The sequence below is a fragment of the Saimiri boliviensis genome, chromosome 5, assembly GCF_048565385.1.
Source record: "Saimiri boliviensis isolate mSaiBol1 chromosome 5, mSaiBol1.pri, whole genome shotgun sequence".
NCBI classification, from domain to species: Eukaryota; Metazoa; Chordata; class Mammalia; order Primates; family Cebidae; genus Saimiri; species Saimiri boliviensis.
The window spans coordinates 144,059,915-144,069,062 of record NC_133453.1 but is presented as its reverse complement, the minus strand read 5'-3'; positions in this window follow the sequence as shown (position 1 = coordinate 144,069,062).

Genomic DNA, 9,148 nt, shown 5'->3' with positions numbered 1-9,148 from the left:
CCTTACTGTTTAGGGACAGCCACAGTTGAGAGGTGCCCCCCAGCAGCATCCCCAGGCTTGGTGCCAGGGCCATTATGTCTACCTACATGGCGTCCTGAAGCCCAGCCTGAGCATAGTTGGTAATGGTGTATTCTAACCAAAGCCAACATTCCCTTCCACCATCCTGTCCTGTGCTCTTGGGTTTGTTTCCAGATACAAGTGAGGATTCAGAGGATGCCCTGGCCTGCTGAAATCTGTTTGATCTATTGCTTCCCACCCTAGGCAGAATGGCCTCTAGCCTTCACCATGATTAAATGACAGTGCCACATGAGAAAGAGCCATGGCTCACTGCACCCACAAGCTGTGCTGGCTACAAAGGAACCTTTTGGTTCAGCTCAGAGGGCACTGTTCAGGGATGGGAAGGTTGTAGCTATATACATGGTGTTGGCTTCAAACACCAGTTTTTTCCTTGATGTTGTTTTGTTTTTTACTTGGTTGTTGTTGAGTACATGACATTGCTTGCTCTGCCTTATTTGGGCGACACGGGAAATGCTGAAACCTATTTGTGGAGATAAACACAAAAGTAAACACTTGCAGAAGAGGGCATCTGAGGACACCTGAGACTGTTTAACTTGTGCCTGTGACTAAGAGGAAGTGGCTTCTAACCTGGCTGCCTTTGATGTGTGGTGGAAGGAGCCCAGGGCAGTAGGGCCAGGCACATGGGAATATCGCTCGAGGCCCAGGCCACCCTCCCTAATTGAGCCTAGCAGACGGCGACGCTGGGAAAGGCACCCAGATTCCAGCTCTGCTGCTGGCATGGGCCTGGGCAGGCAGCTGAGTTGCCCACCGGGTGGTGACAGTGCCTGATTGTCTGGCTGAAAATAAGCCTGGGGGATTGTGTGTCATGGGGAAGGGGTCAGCGTCTGATCTTCATCCACATGACCCGGGGCACCTGAGGTCCGTCAGAGTCCTGCTCCCAGGTTTCTGGCTGAGTGGCCCAACAATATTTACAGCACTTGTACCCAGGGGCAGGTGCTTCCAAGACCCAGGCACCCGAAAGCAGAGAGGACTCAGCCTTGTGTTATTATTCCCCAGGCTGCGGGGCCATGCTGGTTCCAGGCAAGCTGTGGACACGTATGCACCAGCAGACACCCAACACCGAGCAAGGAGGTGGCGGGAGACACACGCACACCTGGGCCATTCCCCTCACAGTTGCGAAGCCGCTTCCCTCGGGGGCAGGCTTTCTATATCTGCTGACAGCGATCATGGCAAGATAAAATCCAAGGATGCCTGGGTTTCAGGGCAGCAACACCTCCCCTACAGGTCTGAAGCAATCCAGCTCTAAAGACTAGCAACCTTTGGTTTGCTGAGAATATTCTGGAATTCTTCTGCAGTCATTACACCCCAGATGTAATGCGTGAAATGCATGAACAAAGCCTAAAGCGCTCAGCCTCACAGAGAACACTTGTGTCCTCTGTATAGACCCAGGAGTCTCAGTTTCGGGACATCATCTGAGGATTCCGGCAACACTCACAGCCCACCCCACCCCACCCCAGTCCCATTGGAACCACAGTTGAGGCTGCCAAATTAATTCTGAACCCTAACACATGCTTAGGTTTTATAGCTGTTGTTCCAGGACCCCGAGCAGCCACTGGCTCTTTCTTACTTTGCTCCACAGGTCCCAGGTTTTCACCCGCAGAATGATTCGTTTCTCTAGTTCTCAGTTCCCTGGGCCCTGCGTGCGTCCCTCCAGCCTGTGCCTCTCTCCGTGGCCCATCAGGCCTGTCCCGGCTCCCAGACGGATGGAAGGGAGCCCCAGCGGGGTCTCAGCCACTGCAAAGCCGAGAGCCTCCTCGTGCTTCTCAAGGGTTCCTGTCCCACTCCCCTGCCTTCCTTCTCTTCTCCAGCTTCAGAGTCCATCCCTGAAAAGGTCGTTCTGCTTTTTGACCCTTGGGGTGCATGCTAGGACTCGGTTTTGCTTTTGCTCACTCCCTGGCTTCACTCTGTGACTGCTGCTCACATACCTTCCCCTGGTCTTCTCCCACTTACAACCCGGTTCCGTTTGGTCCCGGTCCCGGGATGCCAACCCAGTGTGGCTGATTCTCCCTTTGGGCATGAAGGCAGGGTACGGCTCGGTCCCTGTTCTCTGTGTATTTGTTTGGTTTTAGCACACGGAATGAACAAGCGGAAGCACAGCAGGGCTAGTTAAGACCTTAGATCTTCCATGGAATCGCGCTTTTCAGGTCCCACCTCACGTTTTACCACAGCTACCGAAGGCACCTGCCCTCCCTGGGCGCACCTCACCTGGACTCCCAGCCAGCGGAGCTGCACTGTGCGTGCTGCCATGCGTTCACTCAGGTGGACGTTTGATGGACCACATGGTGAGTTCTGTTGGCAGCATTTTTGGCTTATTTTCCAGCCGTGTCATCATCAAGAGGAAGCTGCTGATAAGCTGTCCCAGTTTAACCTTCCCAGACATGAAGGCCGTGGAGATGGCCCTTGGTTTTCTCCTCTATGCTGAAAACAGCAAAACCAAAAATGTCACCACTCAGCTTCTTTGGTTCCCGTTTCCCTACCCTCCTATGGAGTCTCTGACTTTTACCCATCCATCTTACCCTGCAGATGGTCACAGTACACAAGGGAAATTTACATGGAATGGTGGTCAGCAAAAAGATGGAAACACTCTCCTCTTCCTGGCCGAGGTACACACACTCACCCACCCTTTCCCACATCCCTCTGGCTCTCCTCCTCTTCAGCTTTAGAGTCCAAAGTTTTTTAGGAACTTACCCCAAAGACCACCCTTCTGCGCCTTCCCAGGGGCTTTTTTGCACTACAGCCTCTCCTCATTAAAAATAACAACAGACAAAAATAAATACATAAAAAACAAAAAACTGATCTTGCTCCCACATCTCCTTCCAGCTAGGATTCCTCTCCCTTCTCTGAAAGCATTCATCTGGAATTTGTCTTTCTGTGTCTGAGCTCTTTTCCCCCAGGCATTGTGATGCTGTGTCTTTCAAACCCAGTGATCTGACCAGTGCCCTAGCCTGTGCAGTGCTTTCATTATTTATTCCATTACTCTGTTTCTGTATCAGTACTGCACTATTTTAATGACTCTGGCTTTGTAAAATGACCTAATGCCTGGTAGAGAGAGGCTGTTTTTGATGATAGCGTTTAAAATTGATTTAGCTGTTCAAATTCCTTCATTGGTTCATATAAAGTTTAGAATCTGTTTTCTGAGATGAATCAAAGAATCTTAATTGCAATTGCACTTAACGTATTAATTTGGAAGTAGAGTGACTAAATCTCTACAGTGTTGAATTTTTCTATGCATGGACAGTAAATATGTATTTCTTTAATCTTTTATGTCTTTCAGTGTTTTCTAATAATCTCCATAAAGTTTGTACATTCTTGATTTATTTTATATGAGTGTGTGTATATATGTTGTAATTGTGACATTTTAAATGTTACATGACTAGTTTCTTATTGAATATTTAATGAAAGATTAGTTTCTATAACTTTATTTTGTATTCATATACTGTTAATTTTATTATTTTATCCATTGAGTTTCTTGTCTTTTTTTATATAGATGATCATATTTCACTTACAATTTTGTCTACCTTTATAATTCTTATTCTTGCCTTATTGTATTGTTTAGAAACTCTAGTACTCTATTCAATAGTAGTGGTGATAATGGGCATTTTCCCGTATTAAACATGTTGTTTTACTATTACATAAGCTGTCTGTAGTAGATTTTTGATAAGTGCCAATTATTATTTTCATGACATTTCCTTCTACAGTTAGGATGTATATGTTTTCTTCTGAATGGGCTTTAAATTTTATTGAGTGCTTTTTCTGTATCTTTTGAAAGGTACGTATGTTTTTTCTTCTTTAATATATTAATGAGATGAAATATACATCTATCTAATGAAAGAACCACCTTTTAATTTCTGGTATAAGCCTAACTTAGTCATGACAAATTACTATTTTAGGACACTACTAGATTGGAATCCCTGATATTTCCTGTAGGATTTTTACATTTATATTTCTAAGTGACCTTTACTTTTTCTTTCTTATAGGGACCGTTACGTTTATTTTAATCCAGATTTTATTTACACAAAAAATAAATTGAAAGCTTATTTATTTTTATCTGCAAGATACATGTTAATATTTTATCTTACTTCTTATCTGTAAGAATGTGTAAAAAAAGAAATTACCTGTTCTTTGACAATTTGATAAAAATATACCCAAAAAATCTGAGTGAGGTGTAGATTGCCACTGGATTTTCCTCACTGTCATTGGTGCACTCAAATTTTTCATTACTTGTTAGTTTTGGTAGCTTATATCCTACATATTCTTTGTTTTTACAAAAGTATATGAAATAGCTGTTCATAATATCTTCCTTGATTTAAAACATTCATTCAGTGTCTGTAGTTATTCCCCCATCCCCACCTTTTTTTTTTTTCCTTTTTTAGAGGTGGAGTCTCGCTGTCAACCAGGCTGGAGTGCGGTGGTATGATCTCAGCTCACTGCAACCTCCACATCCCAAGTCAAACGATTCTCCTGCCTCAGCCTCCAAAGTAGCTGGGACTACAGGTGCATGCCACTGGGCCCAGCTTATTTATTTATTTGTTGTCGTTGTTTAGCAGAGATGGGGTTTCACTGTGTTAGCCAGGATGCTCTCCACCTCCTGACCTCATCATTTGCCCGCCTTGGCTCCCCAAAGTACTGGGATTACAGGTGTGAGCACCACTGTGCCTGGCCTATTTTCCTTTTTAACTACAAGATTTGGGGTTTTGTACCTTCTTTTTCAGCTGATTCATTCTGTTAAAGGATTTACTGAAAATCTTATTAGTTTTTTTCAAAGAACCTTTGGCTTTATGAATCATCTCTAGTACCTATTCTCCCCGATCCATGTATTTCATTAACTTTTGCCCCCTTTTTAAATTCTATATCCAATTTTTTCAGTCTTTCTTGTTTTCTGCCAAATATATTAAAACTATATGTCTCCCTCTAAGTATTATTTTGGATATATTCCACAGTTTTTGATAAGTAGTAGTTTTATGCTTATCTCATTGAGAAGTTATAATTCCATTATGATTTCCTTTTAATCTGCAAATTATTGAAAAGTAAGGTTTTTAGTTTTCAAACATGGAATGTTTTTGGTGAACTTTTTCTTTGTTGATTTCTAATTTTATTGTATCATGAAGAGAGAATGCAGTCTGTGTGATGTTGGTGAATTTGTTGGGACTTTCTTTGTGTCCAAATATGTGATCAATTTTCATAACTGTTCTGTGTGCTTTTTGTTTTTCAGATACAAGTTAATATCAAGTTGTAATTAAATTATTCCTTCTACATCCCTCCTTGTTTTTTGCCTGGTTGGTGTTTTCATTTTTGAGAGGTTTGCTAACGTCTACTATAATACGGATTTGTTTATTTTCTCTATGGGTGTATTGTTTATCTTATCAGTATAAATTGTACTTCTTTGCCCCGTTTAATACCTTTGCTTTAAACTTCATTTGATGTGACATTAGTATTTCTATTCCAGCTTTTCTTTTGTTCATATTTGCCCATTTTATTAGCTTGTTTGTCTTCCTATTAATAAGTTGCAGGAGCACTTTAAGTATTTGGGCCGGCTGTTTTATTGTTTTGTGTTTGTCCCTCTGTTTTTGTTCATCCTTTCTTGCTTTTTTATTATTTTAGTAACTTTTTGAATTTCAAATTTTCAATTTAACTATTGATTTTAACAATATCTTTGCAGTTTTAGATGTCTGTCTTGGGGATAACACTCTTAACCCTCCACAGTTTACTTCCTACTAATATTGTACCATTTACCTAAAGTGTAGAAACTTTGTAGCCATATAGAAACATTTCCCATTCCTGTGTTTTATGCTATAGTAATCACATGTGTTACCTTTACCTATATTACCTCACAAGGCATTGTTATGTTTTTTGTCAGCTTTATATATTTTTAAAAATTAAAAGAAAAATAGTATCTTTATTCATAAATATACTATTTCTTATGTTATTCTTCCCTTCTAAAGATTGAATTTTCTATCTAGTATCATTTCCCTTCAGCCTGAGGAACCTCTTGGTAAGCATTTCTTATACTGAAGTTTATTGGCAATAAATTATCTTAATTTTCTTTTTACCTAAGCATGTTTTTATTTCATCTTTATTCTTGAAAGTTATTTTCACTGAATATAAACTTTTGAATTAATGTTTTTTTCTTTCAAATCTTTTAAATGACTCCTGGTCTCCATTGTTTCTGATGAGAAGTTAGTGATAATTCAAATGTTTTTTCACCTACGTGTATTTTTTTCTGGCTTCTTTTGAGATTCTTTCTATAAAAGGCTTTTTTTTAGAAGTTTGTCTCTGATGTGGCCTGCCATGGTTTTCTTTGTATTTGTACTTCTTGGAGTTTACTGAGCTTTTTTCATCTTTAAATTTATGTCTTTATCTAATTTAGAAATTTGGTGCTGTTATTTCTTTTTTGTAGAAATCATTTCCATTTTAAAAGTTGTGACAAAGTGGCCTGTTGGCATAGTAGTTAAGGTATAAGGCCTGCAACTGTGAGGTTGCTGGTTCAAATCCTCAGTGGAGCCAGTCTTAGAAAAAAAAGTTGTGATAAAATACAGATAGCACAAAATTTGCCATCTTTCGGTATATGGTTTGGTAGTTTTAAGTACATTCACATTGTTGTGGAACCAAACTCCAGAACACACTTCATTTTGCCAAACGGAAACTCTATACCCACCAAGCAACTCTCTTCTCTCCTCCCTTCAAGCCCTGGTAACCATCATTCTATTTTCTGTCTCTATAAATCTGACTCTTCTAGGTACCTCATGTAAGTAGAACCATACAGTATTTTTCCTTTTCTGACTAGCTTATTTCACTTAGTATAATGTCCTCAAGGTGCATCCATGTTGTAGCATATGTTCTAATTTCCTTCTTTCCTCAGGCCGAATAATATCTTTTTGTATGTGTATATCACATTTTGTTTATGTACTCATGCACTGACTGACAGACACTTGCGTTGCTTTCATCTTTTGGCTATTATGAATAATATGACTATGAAAATGGGTGTACAAATATCTGTTTGAGTCCCTGGTCTCAATTCCTTTGGGTATATACCCAAACATGGAATTTCTGGATCATATGATAAATCTATTTTCAATTTTTTTTTTTTTTTTTTTTTTTTTGAGATGAAGTTTCCCACTCGTGTTGCCCAGGCTGGAGTACAATGGCATGATCTCGGCTCATGGTAGCCTCCACTTCCCAGGTTCAAGTGATTCTCCTGCCTGAGCCTCCCAAGTAGCTGGGATTACCCACTACCATGCCTGATTTTTTGTATTGATAGTAGAGATGGGGTTTTGCCATGCTGGTCAAGCTGGTCTCAAATTCCTGGCATCAGGTGATCTGTCCATCTCAGCCTCCCAAAGTGCTAAGATTACAGGCTTGAATCACCATGCCTAGCCTATTTTCAATTTTTTAAGGAACCACCATATGCTTTTTCACAGAAGATGAACCATGTTACACTCTTATGACAGTGCACAAGTTTTCCAATTTCATCATGTCCTTGTCAATTCTTGCTATTATTTTTTTTTTTGAAGTAGCATGCTACTAGGCATGAAGCGGTATTTTATTGTGATTTTAATTTGTATTTTTTTAGTGATTAGCGATGTTGAGCATCTCTTTATGTGCTTGTTAGCCATTTGTATATTTTCTTTGGAGAAATGTCTATTCATTCTTTACCCATTTGTTACTTGTTTGGTTTTTTTGCTGTTGAGCTATTGGAATTATTTCATATTCAGAATATTAACCTTTTATCAGATATATAATTTGTAAATATTTTCTCTCATTCTGTGGATTGCCTTTTCATTTTGTTGATTGTATTCTTTGATGCACAGATTTTTTTAATAGTAAAATTTAACTATTTTTAGTTTTGCTACCTTAGCTTTTAGTGTCATATCCAAGAAATCATTGCCAAGTCCAATAACATGAAGCTTTCCCCTTATTTTTTCATCTGAGAGTTTTAAATCTTACACTGAGGTCTTCAAGCCATTTTGAATTCATTTTTTGTATACGGTGTTAAGTAAGGGCCCAACTTCATTTCTTCACGTATGTCTATGCAGTTTTCCCAGCATCATTCGTCCTTTTGTCCTTTCCCCCATCGAATGGTCTTGGCACCCTTGTCAAGAGTCATTTGACCAGGTATGTGAAGATTTATTTCTGGGCCCTGTATTCTATTCCATTGGTCTATATGTCTATATTTATGCCATTATCATATTGTTTTGATCATTGTCGGCTTGTAATAAGTTTTTAAATCAGGAAGTGTGAGAACTCTAACTTTGTTCATTGTTTGCAAGATTGCTTGGGCTATTGGGGGTGCCTTGAAATTCCATATGAATTTTAGAATGGATTTTTCTATGTCTCCCCAAAATACCACTGGGATTTTGATAGAGACTGCATTACATTTGTAGATCTCTTTGGATAGTATTGCTATCATGTAGATATCAAGACTACCAAATATATTAACATTAAATATCTTTCAATTTATTTACATCTTCTTTAATTTCTCTCTGCAACATTTTATAGTTTTCAGAGTCCAAGACTTTCGCCTCCTGGAATAACATTATTCACAACTATTTTATTCTTCTTGATGAAATTGTAAATGGAATTGTTTTCTGAATTTTCTTTAGAGATTGTTTAATGTTAATGCATAGAAATACACTGATTCTTGTGTGCTAATTTTGTGTCTTTGAACTTCACTAAGTTCTCTTATTGGTTCTAATTTTTCTATGTTGTCTTTTTAGAGTTTTCCACATATTTGATCATGTTGTTTGTAACCAGGGATTATTTTACTTCTCCCTTTCTAAATTTAGATATCTTTTATTTTATTTTCTTGCACAACTGCTCTGGCTAGGACTTCCAATACTATGTTGAATAGCAGTGGTAAATGTGGAATACAAGTGGTTATTCTTGTCTTTTCCCTGATCTTAGAGGAAAAGCCTTTAGCTTTTTACCATTGAGTGTGATGTTAGCTAAGGATTTTTCATATGCAGCCTTTACATATTAGGTTGAGGTAGTTTCTTTCTGTTCCTAGTTTTGAGGGTTTTTGAAAAATCACAAAATGGTGTTGGATTTTGTCAAACTTTTTTTTTTTTTTTTT